Source organism: Amblyomma mixtum, chromosome 6 (assembly GCF_055824585.1).
Source record: "Amblyomma mixtum isolate Tamu chromosome 6, ASM5582458v1, whole genome shotgun sequence".
Lineage (NCBI taxonomy): Eukaryota > Metazoa > Arthropoda > Arachnida > Ixodida > Ixodidae > Amblyomma > Amblyomma mixtum.
In genome coordinates, this window is record NC_143017.1 from 145,584,696 (window position 1) to 145,601,089 (window position 16,394).

The window sequence follows — 16,394 nt, forward strand, 5'->3', positions numbered from 1 at the left end:
CTCCGATCCGTTTGATTGCGGTCTGGAGAGTCTCCTCTATCAGGCCGTCACTTTGAAAACGCAAGAGGCGCCGTGTGCTGTGCGATGTCAGTGCACGTTAAAGATCCCCAGGTGGTCCAAATTATTCTGGAGACCTCCACTACGGCTCCTCTTTCTTCTTTCACCACCACGTTCCTCCCTTCCCTTACGGCGCGGTTCAGGTGTCCGCCGAGATATGCAAGACAGATACTGCACCATTTTCTTTCCTCAATAACCAATTTTTTTACAAGCTGCGCTTTTACTTTCTCCTTTCTGAGGTCCAGCTCCATTGCTTTCACAGCTTAAAAGGTGTCCACTGCTGGTTACCACGAACAACGGCGACGACGACGGCGACGCTGCGAAACGCAGAAACGGGCGCCTATGAGCTGCGCTCTGAAAGCGATTAGTTCAGTAACGCTTGTGTACTTACATCAGGCAATGGTATAACGCAAAAACTTGCGCAAGAGCAGCTTTAAATGTGAAGTTAAGTATGAACACAAATTTATTGCGGCAGCATTAGGGGGGGGGGGGGGGGGGGGGGGGCCGCCGCGGTGGCTCAGTGGTAAGGCGCTCGTCTACCGAGCCGGAGTACCCGGGTTCGAACCCGACCGCGGCGGCCGCGTTTCGATGGAGGCGAAACGCAAGAGGCGCCCGTGTGCTGTGCGATGTCAGTGCACGTTCAAGACCCCCAGGTGGACGAAATTATTCCGGAGACCTCCACTACGGCACCTCTTTCTCTCTTTCTTCTTTCCCTCCTACCTTCCTCCCTTCCCTTACGGCGCGGTTCAGGTGTCCGCCGATATATGTGAGACAGATACTGCGCCATTTCCTTTCCTCAAAAAACCAATTTACCAATTTATGCATTGGGGGTCATGACGGCGGAAACTCTCTGGCGTCGGCATCCGGCGTCAACCTCGGTGGGCGTGCAAAGCCTCCCTCTGGCAACAGTGGCAGGTGGCATTCGGGGAAGTTCCCGCGCTCTACATGCCACCTGCCATAACACCGGAAAAAATGAAATACCGGCTATAATGAACTACCGGCTCAAGAAACACCGGAAATATTAACCTGATAAGGACGACACTTCAGTGGCAGATGATAACACTTGGTTTTAGTGATGATGAGTTAGCGAAGTTGCAAGTATGGGTAGTGTTCGAAGCGTTGTAGTTGGAAGCACAGGTTGCAGAACGATACCACAAAGGAAGAAAAGGTAGCGAATAATGTTCTCGCATTTCCTCCGAAGAAGCCCAATTGACCGCTAGTAAGTTTTTTCGCATATCGTAAGCTTGCACCCTAACGACAAAAATATCCGAAGATGCTCCCTCAGAACGCTTATAGATTTTTACTATTTATTGCAAAAAAGCGGCCGATTGATTTTCTTTGGCAGCCTTAACTGTTCGGTGCGAGCGTAGTACAAACTTTAAAACCAAGTTTGAGCTAAGCATCGGAAGATTAGACTTGAGTCCGTCGATACTCGTAATGGTCATGAAACTCCCTCCGAAGTTTGGCTTTGGGACAAAAGCGGCCGCTAGAGGCGCCACCACCGATCAATGAACCGCGAGTGGTTGACTGCTCGCCGGTAGCGTATGGTATGGTTGTACCCCCAAAACGTACTTCCGCGCTGATGCTATTAATTCGTGTTTTAATATTATGTGCGAAACTGAAGCGGAGATAGTCCAGTCGCTACAGATTCGTAATGCTAGCCCGCTTCACGCTTATACAGGGAAATAGCTCTGTCAGTGCCTCTTTAGATGTCATGGTCTGGCTGCTGCGTGTGACATTGAAAGGCTTAATGAGACAATGAAACATTGCTCAAACATGCAGTGTGCTCATTAACCTACAATATGCACGTGACCGCAATGCAGTGCACAGTAAGAAAAAGGCTGCGTTAGGTGACGGGCCTCATTGGCTTTATGCTGCACTTATGTCCCTCGTCCGGCTTCAGTGGACACGATTGCAGGTTTAACAATATGTACGTTGCGTTATATTGCGACAGGTTAAGCACTAACCGACCTGGGGTTATAATCGAGGGCTTAATGCATGGCTAAGCGTCCGTGACTGCAGCTGACTCGCTGGTCAGGTCGTCGCGCTGGTGGTTTCTATGCGCGACACCATGGTACGGTCATCTTTCAATCGCATGGTGCATTTTATTTCGCTCGCAACAGCTACGCATCAGAGTACTACCACATGTTCATCTTTACGCTTTGTAAATGGTGAATTTTGGCGTTCATAGCTATGAAATTTTGCCAGCTGGGCAGCGCTTATTTTAACGTAAAAATGTCACCGCATATGTCACTGCTAACTTCCTTGATTTCGATTGAATAATGCCGTTCTGGACTGCGACGTCCTTAGGCGCGTCCTAGAGCACTGTACCGCAGTCTGTATTAGCCCAATAATGGAAATTTCTGCTGCAACTCAGCTGTAGCCGTCTTCACTGGTGTAGATGCGCAAAATGAAAAAGCGTACGTCTTGTTCAGGACCAATAATTTATTCACATAAACTACGAAAGGCAGAAAAGAAGCTCAACATAGCAGCTCTTAGTGGCCAAACTTTTTACCTCCACTGGCTGGGAATTTTTCAACAACAATCGAAAGTACAGTCCCGATATGTTTTAACACCGAGGCTCTCCGCGGTAACTGCTTGAGGTGCGTCCTCTATAGCCTGGTAGTTATACGCACGAGTTATACGAAGAGCGAACTGCTGCGCAGGTATGTTATTCGATACGGAGCCACTTTTTGTTTTGGCCTTTGTCAAGTAACGTGGGAACCCTTCAAATACCTTAGGAACAGCGTCGGGCTTCAGCTTGTGCAGCGTACATCGCAGCGACACGATGTCCCCATTCACTATGAACTCGATGTCGGTGGTATCGAAATGCTTCTCACAAACACGCATGTTTGGTCAATCGAAAGAAAAGCCACAAAACTTCTTTTCGGGGGATGGCGTGTCTCCATTGAGCTCGCAGTTTCGTGTCCGACGGGTAAAAAAAAACGATACCTTTTCGTCATTGGTTCCGTAGCCGGAGTGGCGGCATCCCGTCACAAGGTGAAGGTATCGTTCACAGACAACACGCGCTTGTTCACAAAACAAACTAATTCAGATACTTCGGCACTGCGCCTCAGGAAATGCCGCAACAAGAAACCGACACACCGAAAATCAGTTTCTATGCAGGTATGCGGTCAACCGCGTTGCTGCTCGCAGGACATGCTCCTCGATTGACGACGACGCCACCGTGCGGCAGCTTCAGGCAGCGCAGCAATCCCTCTCATAGAGTTACGGAGATTTCATGTTCATAAGGCGCTTTTGAAAGACCCCACTGATACCATTAACGTGAATGCGTTCATAACAATGTCTCACCACAATCTTCATCCGCCTCACAACAAAAAGATATCCAAGAAAGCTGGATTTGAGCTGAAAACATAGAAGGGTAGCCTGAGAAGATATGTATGCCGTGAGGAACAACGTGAACAGAGGAGATGTGGTGACAGCCAGTGTGTACTTTTTTTTGGAACATAAATCAGCGAGACTTAAAAGATTGCATTGCTGGAGGCATTCAACAATACAGCAAAGCCGAAACGTACATCGCGTCGAAAATTGATGAAGCCGGCGTGATTTTCAGAGACTTTAACGTCGATGCCAAACAAAATCTTTGGTTACACTACTTTCAGGATGAACTTTTCGGATTCAGAGCGGTCAACAACTCCCTTCAACCGACCGCCAGAAGTGGTAGCTGCATCGTCTAATTTTTGGCATGCACGTAGATGTTTCTGATATTAATTGCGTAACGTACGTTAGCTATCATACGCCATTACTTTCCCTCCCGCCGTCACAAAAGGTAACCACAGCAAAACTAGAACACAACGTCTTATTTACTAACAGCGCTCGGTGGCTATGAAGGGCAGTAAAACACGGCGCCACACGCATGCACTACTGCAATAGGGTAGTCTAGGCGTAGCAGAGATTGCGCCCTAACTTTTTACTACATTTTCTGCCAGTATACAACCGTATTTTGATTTTGTTCTCTCTTGTGTGTAGCAAGTCTCTGCGCGATACAAAAACCAATTTTTTATTCCTGTTTGACTACAGTTATTTTGTATCAAAGTTGGGTTTGGAGCATGTGAATTTCCCAAGGTTGACAAAATTCTCAAAACTGTTACGATGGTGTGTAAGATACACGAGGATAGCTTTGGCGTTGTCAAAAGTAGATTTATGTCAAATACACACACACATATATATATATATATATATATATATATATATATATATATATATATATATATATATATATATATATATATATATATATATATATATATATATATATATATATATTGTAACGGAAAATAGGGCGACAGGTCGCTAACCGGCAGAATACAGCAAGCAGCCAGCCAGCCAGCGCGAGACACTTCAACGTCTTCGAAGACACTTCAGCGCCACCTGAGAACACCAGGTGGCATTGCTCCCCCTCCAAAAAAAAAACAACAACATAAAAGCGGGGTTGCAGTACGGGCAGTGGAAAGAGAAAAAAAACAGCACAAGCACATAAAAATGTACAAGGGAGGTGGGCGAAGGTGTCCCACGCGAAAACTAGCGGAACACTGAGCGTACTATCCATTACCGCGTGAAGTAGGGTTTCATGCGGACTACGTGCACAACCTCAGAGTGGGGTGGACGACGCTGAGGCTGCACAGTCCCGTCAGGAAGAACTTCGTAGGTCACTTCGGTGACGCGGCGCAAAACTCGGTACGGTCCAAAGTAGCGGCACATCAGTTTTTCAGACAAGCCTGGGCGGCGTACCGGGGTCCACACCCAAACTTGGTCACCCGGATGGTACTCGACGTGCCGATGACGGAGGTTGTAGCGGCGCGCATCCGTGCTCTGCTGCCGCTGAATGTGAATACGGGCAAGTTGACGTGCTTCCTCGGCGCGCTGAGCGAACTGCTCGGCGTCTGGCGTGAGTGGGTGGTCATCAGTGCAGCATGGAAGCATTGCATCCAGCATCGTCTGAACGTCACGTCCGTAGACCAGACGAAATGGTGTAAATCGGGTCGTGTCCTGGGTGGCCGTGTTGTAAGCGTACGTGACGTACGGGAGAATCTCGTCCCAGGTTTTGTGCTGCGAGTCTATGTACATTGCGATCATGTCGGCGATCGTTCTGTTGAGTCTCTCTGTGAGCCCGTTCGTCTGTGGGTGATAGGCAGTGGTTTTACGATGGTTCGTGTGACTGAGCTCGAACACGTCGCGCATGAGCTGTGCCGTAAACGCCGTACCTCGATCAGTGATTACGTGGGACGGTGCGCCATGACGCAGCACGATTTGTTGCATAAAAAACTGGGCGATCTCAGATGACGTACCGCGCTGCACCGCCTTAGTTTCCGCATACCTTGTTAAATAGTCGGTCGCGACTATGATCCATTTATGACCGGCCGATGACACAGGGAATGGGCCCAGAAGATCGATGCCGACTTGATCAAAAGGCGTTCGAGGCGGTTCAATAGGTTGGAGCAAGCCCGCTGGCTTGAGAGGAGGCGCCTTACGACGTTGGCAATCGCGGCAGCCTCTGACGTAACGCTGGACGGCGTGAGAAAGTTTGGGCCAATAATACGCCTGGCGCACGCGTGCAAGTGTGCGGGCAAAGCCCAAGTGGCCGGAGGTCGGCTCATCGTGACAAGCCAGAAGGATATCGGCGCGGAGATCTGCCGGAACAACGAGGAGGTGCGCTCGGTCAACAGTGCTGGAGTTTTTCTTAAACAAAATGCCGTTCCGGAGACAGAAGGCCGGCAGGTTTCTAGAAAATTGTCGGGGTACGACAGAAGCTCGGCCCTCCAGATAATCAATGATAGGTCGCAGGTCTGGGTCAGCGCGCTGTCGGGTCATTAGGTCTATGTCGCTGACAACTCCAATAAAACCACTCTCGTCCTCTATGCTATCATCCGCTAACCCGACGGGTGCGCGAGAGAGTGCGTCAGCGTCTTCGTGCGTCTGGCCAGATTTGTGCACAATGGTGTAGTCGAATTCTTGGAGGCGGAGGCTCCATCGGGCTAGGCGCCCCGATGGGTCGCGAAGATTGGCAAGCCAGCACAACGAATGGTGGTCGGTAACTACTTTGAACGGGCGGCCGTAGAGGTACGGACGAAATTTCATGGTTGCCCACACAACCGCAAGGCATTCTTTTTCTGTGGTCGAATAGTTTGTTTCAGCGCGAGAAAGCGTGCGGCTTGCATACGCGATGACCCTTTCCACGCCACCTTGGTGTTGGACGAGTACGGCGCCGAGGCCGACGTTACTCGCGTCGGTGTGGACTTCGGTTTCAGCCTCTTCATCAAAGTGCGCAAGAACAGGGGTTGTTAGCAGTCGTCTGCGCAGCTCGGCAAAAGCCTCCTGCTGCTCGGCAGCCCACACGAACTGTGTATCATTGCGCGTGACGTGGTACAGGGGTGCGGCAATCTTTGAAAAGTCGGCGATGAAGCGGCGGTATTATGCGCACAGACCCAAAAAACGTTCCACACTTTTCTTTGTTGCAGGAACAGGAAAGTTGGTGACGGCAGCAGTTTTCTCGGGGTCGGGCTTAACGCCATCGGCACTCACGAGGTGACCGAGAAACTTCAACTCTTTATACCCAAAGTGGCACTTCTCTGGCTTTAGCGTTAAGTCGGCCGATCGGAAGGCATCTAATACTGTCCTCAGGCGTTCAAGGTGTTCGGCAAAGGTTTCGGAAAAGACGACGACATCATCCAGATAAACCAAACAAGTTTGCCATTTTAGTCCAGCGAGAACGGTATCCATCATCCGCTGGAAAGTTGCCGGCGCTGAACATAGCCCAAAAGGTAGCACTTTAAATTCGTACAGTCCGTCGGGTGTCACGAACGCCGTTTTTTCGCGGTCCCGCTCGTCGACCTCTATCTGCCAGTACCCACTCTTTAAATCAATGGAGGAGAAGTACTGGGCGCGACGAAGTCTGTCGAGCGAGTCGTCGATACGAGGCAGCGGGTAGACGTCTTTTTTAGTGATGTTGTTCAGTTTTCGATAATCCACGCAGAAGCGGAGTGTCCCATCCTTTTTCTTCACCAGCACGACAGGTGAAGACCAGGGGCTGCTGGAAGGTTGAATGATTCCATCTGAAAGCATCTCCTTCACCTGCGTTTGGATCGCCTCACGCTCCTTCGGTGAGATACGGTACGGCTGCTGATGGATGGGGCGGGCATCGTCGGGCGTAATGATGCGGTGCTTGAGAAGAGCCGTTTGCCGGACTTTCGACGAAGAAGCGAAACAGGTAGCGTATTCGAGTAGGAGGGCACGTAGTATTCGAGGGTAGCGTATTCGAGGATGGGCGCACAGGTCTAACAGCTTCGAATGCGAAACATTCAGAAACCTCCGCTAAGGGGTCGGCGAATGCGATGGCAGTAGCACGAAAAAGGTGCCGGGGCTCATTAGAGAAGTTAGTCACCAGGAGCTCAGAGCAGCCGTCGCGGAGATGGATGAGACTTCGCGCTGAGCAGATGCCGTGGGTGAGCAAAAGGGACAGGTTGCCCTCTGCGACCGCTGTCCCTTCACGTGGGCCGTCGCAGTGAATACTCACAAAAACACTGGCGCGTGGCGGAATCCAAACGTTCTCGGCGGATATTCGAAGGGCGGCGCGGCGTGGACAGTCCTCGGAGTAAACATCAGCTTTCTCGGTAGAAAATGTGACAGTGCGCTTTCGGAGGTCAATAATAGCTCCATACTCTCGGAGAAAATCAACGCCAAAGATACAGTCACGGGAGCAGTCAGGTAGAACTAGGCAGCTGACAACAAATGTGGAGCTGCGAATTTGGACTCTTGCTGTGCATAGGCCAAGCGGAGTTACGACATGTCCGCCAGCCGTGCGAATCTGCGTGCCGGACCATGGCGTCATTACTTTTTTAAGAAGCGCCGCTAGCTTTCCGCTTAAAATCGAGAAATCAGCGCCAGTGTCCACCAAAGCACTAACCTTATAGCCATCGAGAAGCACGGGTATATCCAACGAGAATCGATCTCCGAGTTCAGGTACTGCAGTCGTTGCCTTTAAATCGCGGTCGGTCGCTGTTCGCGTTGTCGGGGGGTCTTGTTCGCATTGATTGCCAGCGGCCTCGCCCCCTGAGGTCGCTCTCTTTAGTTTTCCCGGCGGGGACTTGGCGACCGTCTCTGCGCCATCCAGGAGGAGCTTTGGGGCTGTGGCGAAGGTCGGCGTGGTGATGGAGACCGAGACTGCCGCTGGGGAATTGTCGCCATGCTCTGCTGGGCTACGTAGTCCTCGATCTCCCGGGGTCGTTGACCTCTTGGTGGACGGGGCATGTCGATAGGGAACCCCTGCAGCCCAAGCTGTCGATACGGGCACTGGCGATACAGATGACCGGGTTCCCCGCAGTGAAAGCAGAGACGCCGCCGATCTGGAGCACGCCACAGGTCCGTCTTCCGCTGTGGTGATCGTCGATTGTCGATGTAGTACGTGTCGGGGTGTGCGGAAAACAGCGAGCCTTGATTAGACGGAGGAAACTGCGCCGAAGAGGGCGCAGGACGTTGCAAGGCTTCAGCATACGTTGGACGACGGCACTCCGTGGGTAAAGGCGGCGGGTCAACGGACGGGAACGAAGGTCTCAAGGCTTGGACCTCTTCGCGGACGAGGCTAGCGAGAGAGCCGGCCGTCGGCAGGGGAGCACCGAAAAGCGCCTGGAGCTCTTCGCGCACAACGGAGCGGATCAGGTCGCGGAGAAGACCAGGGTTAGCCCCGAAGGCAGGAAGCGGCTCTGTAAGTGAAGCGGCGAGTACCGGCCGGTCGTAGGTGGTAGACCGCCGCAGGAGCATCTTCTCCATCGTGACCGCTTCCGTGAGAAACTCAGCAACAGTCCCAGGTGGACTGCGCACGAGGCCAGCGAAAAGTTGCTCCTTAACGCCGCGCATGAGTTGGCGCACCTTTTTATCTTCGGGCATGGCCGGGTCAGCTCGCCGGAAGAGCCGAGTCATATCCTCCACGTACATGCTTACAGTCTCATTCGGCATCTGAATGCGAGACTGCAAAGCCCGTTCAGCCCGTTCTCGACGATCCGTGCTGGTGTAGGTCTCCAGCAGGCGTCGGCGGAACTCGTGCCATGATGTTAGGGCGTCTTCTCGGTTTTCGTACCAGGTACGCGCACCATCCTCGAGACTAAAGAAGACGTTTCGAAGCTTGGCGGCGTCGTCCCACTGGTTGAATGAGGCCACGCGTTCAAACTCGAGAAGCCAGTCTTCTACGTCTTCGAGCTGACTGCCGTGGAATGGTTTGGGCAGTCGCGGATTCTGCAAGGTGTGCAAGGTGAGTGGCATGGCAAAGGAGCCTTCTGCACTTTTTTGATTATGGGTTAATCTTGTCACGGATTACTTTTCCTTGCGCCCCCTTTTGTATATTATCGCTGTTTGTGAAATAAACCTCAGTTGAAGTCCGGCGTTCGTCCTGTCTCGTCTACCTTCGTCCGTGTCTTTTTAGCCGCTGGAATGTATCATAATAGTACTACCAACCAACTAGCCCAACTTTCTACGCTTAATGACATACTTTCTAGTACAATGGGCCCTGTGATTCCTCGTTTTTTGTGTGTAAATCCTTCTTCGACGCTCGTCAATCTTCTAGCCGTGACCACTTGTCGTGCAAGGGAACTCACGTTTGCTCTTGACCACCACCTCGTTCTACCTGGCGTCAATTCGCTCTTCACACCGTGCCTTCCATCTGCGCGGCATGCTAGAAGGATGATGAAGATTCTGCGTTCCGAGCTGTGGAGACAGATCAGGCATCTGCAAAACCAACTGCGCAGCTTCACCGCTTCGCACATGTCTGGCCAGAATGGTGAACCGCTTTTCCGGACGCTTACTCGTGAAGCCGCAAGGACTACGGATTTGCTGTGGAATGTGTGTCTTGCAAATTTGTGCGCCTTGAGGAAAGCACAAGTGCGGAAGAAATCCGCAGCTAACAAAGTGACCTGCATCGGTGAGTGTTCCTTGCCTGAAAAGGTCGAAGCAGTGCTGAGCCAAGGCCCAAAGTTTTGTGTTGAGCCTAAAGAAGATGCCGTGCGGTTCCTGTCCACTGTCAGAGATGTGGCGGCAGCAGCAAGCCCAGATGACCAGGATCGATGTATTGCAGAAGGAGTAGATTGCTTACGACATAGGGGCGTCGCGCTTGCCGCCAATCTCCCCGTTAGGTCTACCGTTAATTACCTGAAAAGCAAAGATATTGCTCTCTTGGTTGCGGACAAAGAGGGTGGTTTTGTTGTAATGCCAAAAACATTGTTTACACAAAAAGCAAATGAGGCAATGTGTAAAAATTTCGTTCCCAGAACAGTGTCGCTAGCTAAAGCGAAGAATATGGCTATTGCTTTATGTGAAGAACTCAACCTGGATTCACTAAGAAAGAGCATCAACGCTGCAGATGAAAAATCACTGAGTGTTTTCTTTTCGGCAAAAACACATAAAGAATGTGTACCGTTTAGGGCTATTGTGACAGAAAAAGGGTCTTGGCAGGGCAACCTGTCCAGGTTCCTGCAGAAGCACCTTAGAGATATTCCGCTAGAAGATCCGTTTCTGGTTAAGAATTCTAACGATGTTATTGATTATTTCTCTCGATCTGATGCTTCAGGCAAAGAAATGTTCGCGTTTTCTATTGACGTTGAAGAATTGTTCTATTCTATACCTCATCCTGAACTTTTCCGCGCTGTAAGGAATTTTATTGAAGACACTGGGCCGGTGGCCTTTCAGAACAGGACAGGGTTATCCACCGACAACTTTTTAGAGCTTTTAAAGTTTTACTTGTCATCTACCTTTGTCACCTTTAATGAGCGCCATTTCATCCAAAAAGAAGGAGTGTGCATAGGCTCCTGCCTAGCACCACTTTTAAGTGATATATTTTTATCTAGTATTGACAAGCGTATTCAGGCGTCCCTTTACAACGCCAACGTGCAGAAAGTGTTTAGGTATGTTGACGACTACCTGGTGGTAGTAAATGTGATTGCTGCTCAGGATAGAGGTATCGATGTGAACAACATTCTGGAAATATTTGCTGATAATGCATTCGGAATGAAGTTCACTCACGAATTACCGCAGGAAGGTCGCATCCAGTTCCTTGATGTGTGCCTTATTTTTGAAGAAACGCGTGTGTGCTGGCAGTATAAGCCACGGTCGAAGAAACAAATTCTGAACTATGATTCGGCCCATTCCAAGCTCGTGAAAAGAGCTATAGCAAAAAATTGCGTCCGGTCTGCTCGTGCCAAGTCGTGCGAACATCAAGTGCGTGACAGCGTCCATGCCCAACTAAGGCGATTGGATAAGGCTGGGTATCCAGGAGAAATTCTGGCATCTGTGGTGGAAACCCAGATTCGCGAGGTGAAATCTGGTGGGCGGTGCAAGCCAAGGGAAAATGCACGTACCAAACAGCGACCTGTCGTTGTGCCCTACTGGCATCAGGTCTCACACCGCCTCAAGAAGGTCGGCGACAAGTGTGGCGTGCGTGTAGTATTTTCGGCCCCGGAAAAGCTGGGACGCATGTGCCGCCTGGTGAATGACGCCAAAAAGAGGCCTATGTGCAAAATTAAGCACATCAAACCTCTTGTTCAATGTGAAGTTGGTGTTGTATACAGCATCCCCCTCGCCTGTGGCAGACGGTATATCGGACAGACGGGACGCTGCCTCAACGAACGCTTGCTAGAGCATCGCCGGACAGCCCATTCGTTATCTGGCGGAGGTCACCTAGCCGACCACATTCGCCGTTGCTCACACAAGCCAGCATGTAAGGCGTTTTTAGAAAGGACAAGTGTGATGCGCAGATTTAAGACTCAAAAGAGCCGAGAAATTTTTGAAGCGTTCAGTATTTTCAATGACAAAGAAAACTGCGTCAGCAGCCCTTCTGTGGCGCTAAACAAAAAAGAAATAGATTACCTGAAGGCAAACGGGTGGATTCAGCCAGGTAGGCGATAGATAGTAGGTGCGCCGATGTGGAAAACATGAGTGGCATGGCAAAGGAGCCTTCTGCACTTTTTTGATTATGGGTTAATCTTGTCACGGATTACTTTTCCTTGCGCCCCCTTTTGTATATTATCGCTGTTTGTGAAATAAACCTCAGTTGACCGGCGTTCGTCCTGTCTCGTCTACCTTCGTCCGTGTCTTTTTAGCCGCTGGAATGTATCATAATAGTACTGCAAGGTGTAGTAGGCTGCAGCTGGCATCGCAGGTCGATGGGTGGGTGCTCTGGCAGACTCCAAAAGCCCGTGTTCGGGAGGTAGGCCTTGGTTTCTCCGGCTAGCACGGTGCACGGGGGTGTCCACTAGCGAAGGACTGGAGCCCAGGGTATCCGGAGGAGTATGAGACATATACGGGGATCTTTACCCCGCACCTCCACCAAAATATGTAACGGAAAATAGGGCGACAGGTCGCTAACCGGCAGAATACAGCAAGCAGCCAGCCAGCCAGCGCGAGACACTTCAACGTCTTCGAAGACACTTCAGCGCCACCTGAGAACACCAGGTGGCATTATATATATATATATATATATATATATATATATATATATATATATATATATATATATATATTCTACTTTATTTATTCTCTTTCACAGTCTGTAATGTTGATGTCCAAGCAGTAGAGGACAAGTATCTAAAATAGTGAGAGCGACCATGCATGGAATCAAAGATCACAAAGATAATGGCAGATACTCTAATACGATCTGTACAGTAGTATAAATAAAACTACAATAACACAGTTGATAAATACAATGAAACAATGACACATTCTTCTTGGCACTTTTCTTGATAGTTGGACTGAGCAAAAGAAAGGAGTAAGGAAGCTTGTTGTGCTATGGTTACCACGTTGTTTGGCTAACGTAAAATCCACGTTTACTAAGCACAGACTTCACTGTGAAAATTCAAAGGACACTTTCTGGCGCTCTGGTATGAGACCTGAATAGCGCCAGTTTAATCAGAAGATGCACGCACTAATACCATGTGAGTACATTTAGCTCTTAGAGCCTATTCCCGATACAAAAAGGACTTGCAAAGCGTGGCACGTAAATGTAAAAGCGCATGAAGACCAGCTTATGCCCTCTGCAGGTTTTACAAGCGAATAGTCTTTCTTTTTAGAAAGGCAGGGTAGCCAAAAAGTTTTTAAGTTTACCTCGCGTCTCATGTCGAGAGACGCGTTTTACTCTGCACAAGCTCTCGATAAAAAAAGCAAGCAAAAGAACGCATTCGCAATAAATACAAAGTGATTTTCGCAAAAAGCAGCTGGGAGTGCATTGTTAATATACTGGATGAGTGTGGTGATAAAAGTCTCTATAAATAAGAAAAAACGTACAATGAACAACACATGCTTTCAAGAAATGACAGCAGAATTCTTCAAGAAGCTCAGTGTACGGAGAGGAACGGTACTCATCCGTAAATAAATGACATCTGTTATCAATGTCTTAACAATGGATTGAGCACTGCCAGCCATGCAGTAATTAAAATAGCATTGCATTTCCTCTACTCTGCAACTTTTTAAGGCAGTTTTCAGCACTTGGTTGCTCGGCATCATTGCAGAAACAAGTGGTCTAGAAAATTGGTCTTTACAATGGAATTGCTAGCGGCATCAATGGAAAGCCCAGATCTTTTATTTTTCTGTCCGATGCAACAGGCCTGCCGCTCAATCAGAAAGTTCCGCTTTTTCTGCCTCAGGTTATTTCACGAAAAACGTTCTTCCCGTAATTCATTGACTTGTAATAATATTTCCTTGCTACGTGGCTCATTATTAGTTCAATTTGTCTTTTTTAGGTTTACAAGGAGGATGTGGGGGGGGGGGGGGGGGGGGGGGGGAGGCTGTAAAAAACGCAAAGGTCTGTTCTGTACTAGTTGTTTGTTGTGGTTGGGAACCTTTCTTTTTCTTTTGTCTTCTGCAGCTTTTATATTGAATCAAACTTCCGGGCCCGAACTCCATTTACAACGTAGTATGTGTTTGTTTTCTTTTAAGAGGGGGAGGCGAAAAGAGGATCGAAGAGAAGAATGCTAGCAGTGCGGTTAAAGAAACGGATCCTCCGAACATCATTTTTCAATTATACCGGCTTAGGAAAGAAAGCTCCCTCTATCACCAAGATGAAACACGCCGCCTCCAAAGCAGAGTTTAGGCGGTTTTAAACTTTTTTTACTGACCTCTTTCTGCTTTGCTTTCTTACCCCGGAAACCAGTATCCCGTACCCTCGCAAAACGTGACTTGAATGTGGGATCACTCGAGCCGCTATCTTCACTTAACATGTGTCACGCGCACGAATGTTGCCGCTTTTTCTACTGATCCCCGCCACATAAAGAGAGCTTCAATGCACCAATAAAGATCTAGCAAACATGTTTTCTTTTACAGACGTATCCCGTTTTGAAAGAAATCTTGTTTCACTCGAAGGTTCCCCATTTACCGTAATTGCAAGTGCTGTGGTTTTAAGACATATGACTGCCCCTTCGTTGAATTTCGACATGCGACTTCTGAATCCCGGTTAAAAGGCTGGCATTGCGACAAAAAAAACAACTCCAGTTTTCGGTACTGGAAGATCCAAAGAAAGCGAGAACGTAGAAAAACATCCGCCTGCAGTCTGATTTATCTTGTAATGAACGGTTTTGGTCGCCTACTTTTCCTTTAAAATACCCACAAAGACCGACTGAATAAAAGATCCGAGCTGGATATTTTGGACGATATTTGAACCATTTGAACAAGAGAAAGCATTAAGGTACAATGGGAGAGCAGAAGAATGTATTTGCGTTTCTTTTGTTCCGGACGACTCAAATATCATTTCCACCGCATTTTGAACATATATGTACAACACAACGTTATAGAAAAACGGTTATGCAGGAAGGTCGATTTTATAGCTTAATAACCTCCCTTATGAAAATAGGGAAACTCAGGGCCTAATGAGAATGCTGAAAAAGAAGAAACCGTACTGCTCCAGCGGCTAACGCGAATTTTCTTTCAAAAATAGCGCATGAAGGTTACCGGTATAATATCTGTGATTCTACTGACCAGTCTCCATATTTAGGTAGGAGAATACCCGGATGCCCTCCAGAAAATTGGATCACAAAAAAACTTCAAATAAGTATTTGTGTATTAAAGACAGGGACCTCTGTAAGTTTTCATTATTTGATCAAAGTTTCGAAAAAAGCTTTTGCCTTGCTTTCAGTTTACATTTGAAGTAAAAAAGGTAAAGCACATGCATCTTCATGTTTATTGAAGTTTAGAACAACTCTTTAATCGCAATTATTCTTTTGCCTGTGTCGGCACGAGTGTATAGTGGCCGTGGATATCCGTTCCAATATAAAATCTTTTCAGCAGAACAGGTTTTAAATTTGGTACATATTCATTTTGATGGAAGTTTTTTAGAACTGACATCGCGCCTGAATAATATAACTGCCAAAATTGCGTACACATAAAACTGTTCCGGCAGGTTCCGAGAAATTTTATAAAATTATTCCAAGGTGTGAGACGTTATCTCACCTGCTTTAGCTAAAAGCTAACTGATCACTTCGACCAAATAGCACCCCCGGAACTGCCACGAAAATTTAATAGGCGTATTGCCATTTCCGGCCAAGGCGATTGTACTTCAATGCAAGGTAAATTAAAGGAAACGCGTATGTCAACAATTTAATGCGCATTAATGAAACTCAGGTGCTCGAAATCAAGACGCATTGCTCGGCTGCCGTGCCCGTCGTAACATGCATGTTGTTTTGGTATATTAAGCTCAATAAATTGTACCGTGCACCTAGCAGCCAAGGACACATTATTCTTCGTTAAAACATAATACATTCTTAAGCTGTGCCTAGAAAAGTGCTATTATTTGTCCTTAGCCATTCAAAACATATTTTCTTCTCTAGCCGTGCACACCCGAGGAAATAATAGGTTCTATTCGCCGTATCCTTGTTTCTAATTCGGAACGAACAACAAGCGTTCTAAATCCGCCCTGTTATAGCATTACAACCATGATTTAAGTAAAGAAAAAGTTCTTTTTTGTCCATGTGCAGCTCCCCTACTGAGACGCCTGTCGTTTTGGTGTCTAGCGTGTCTAAGGCTAACTTTGCAACTGCCTCTCTATTGTGTTCCTTATTTCACACCGGTGTATTCTACCGAACGAGGGAACATCGTCTTCTGAGTTTAGGAACAAGCACTGATCTCGTTATCCGGAATTAGACCTTGTTAATCTCCTGGCATTTTTGTTCTCGTAATACCCTTCTGACTCCTTGCTTCTACAAGCTTGACGGTCTACCCTTTAAGACGAAACCTAACTTGACCTTCTGCCTGGAAGGGATTACGCCCACTGAAAAATAAATGGCTAGCGAGCCATCGAAATAAGGCTAACCCGGAAGTCCTTTCTTTTCTCTCTTGTTCGATAGTGA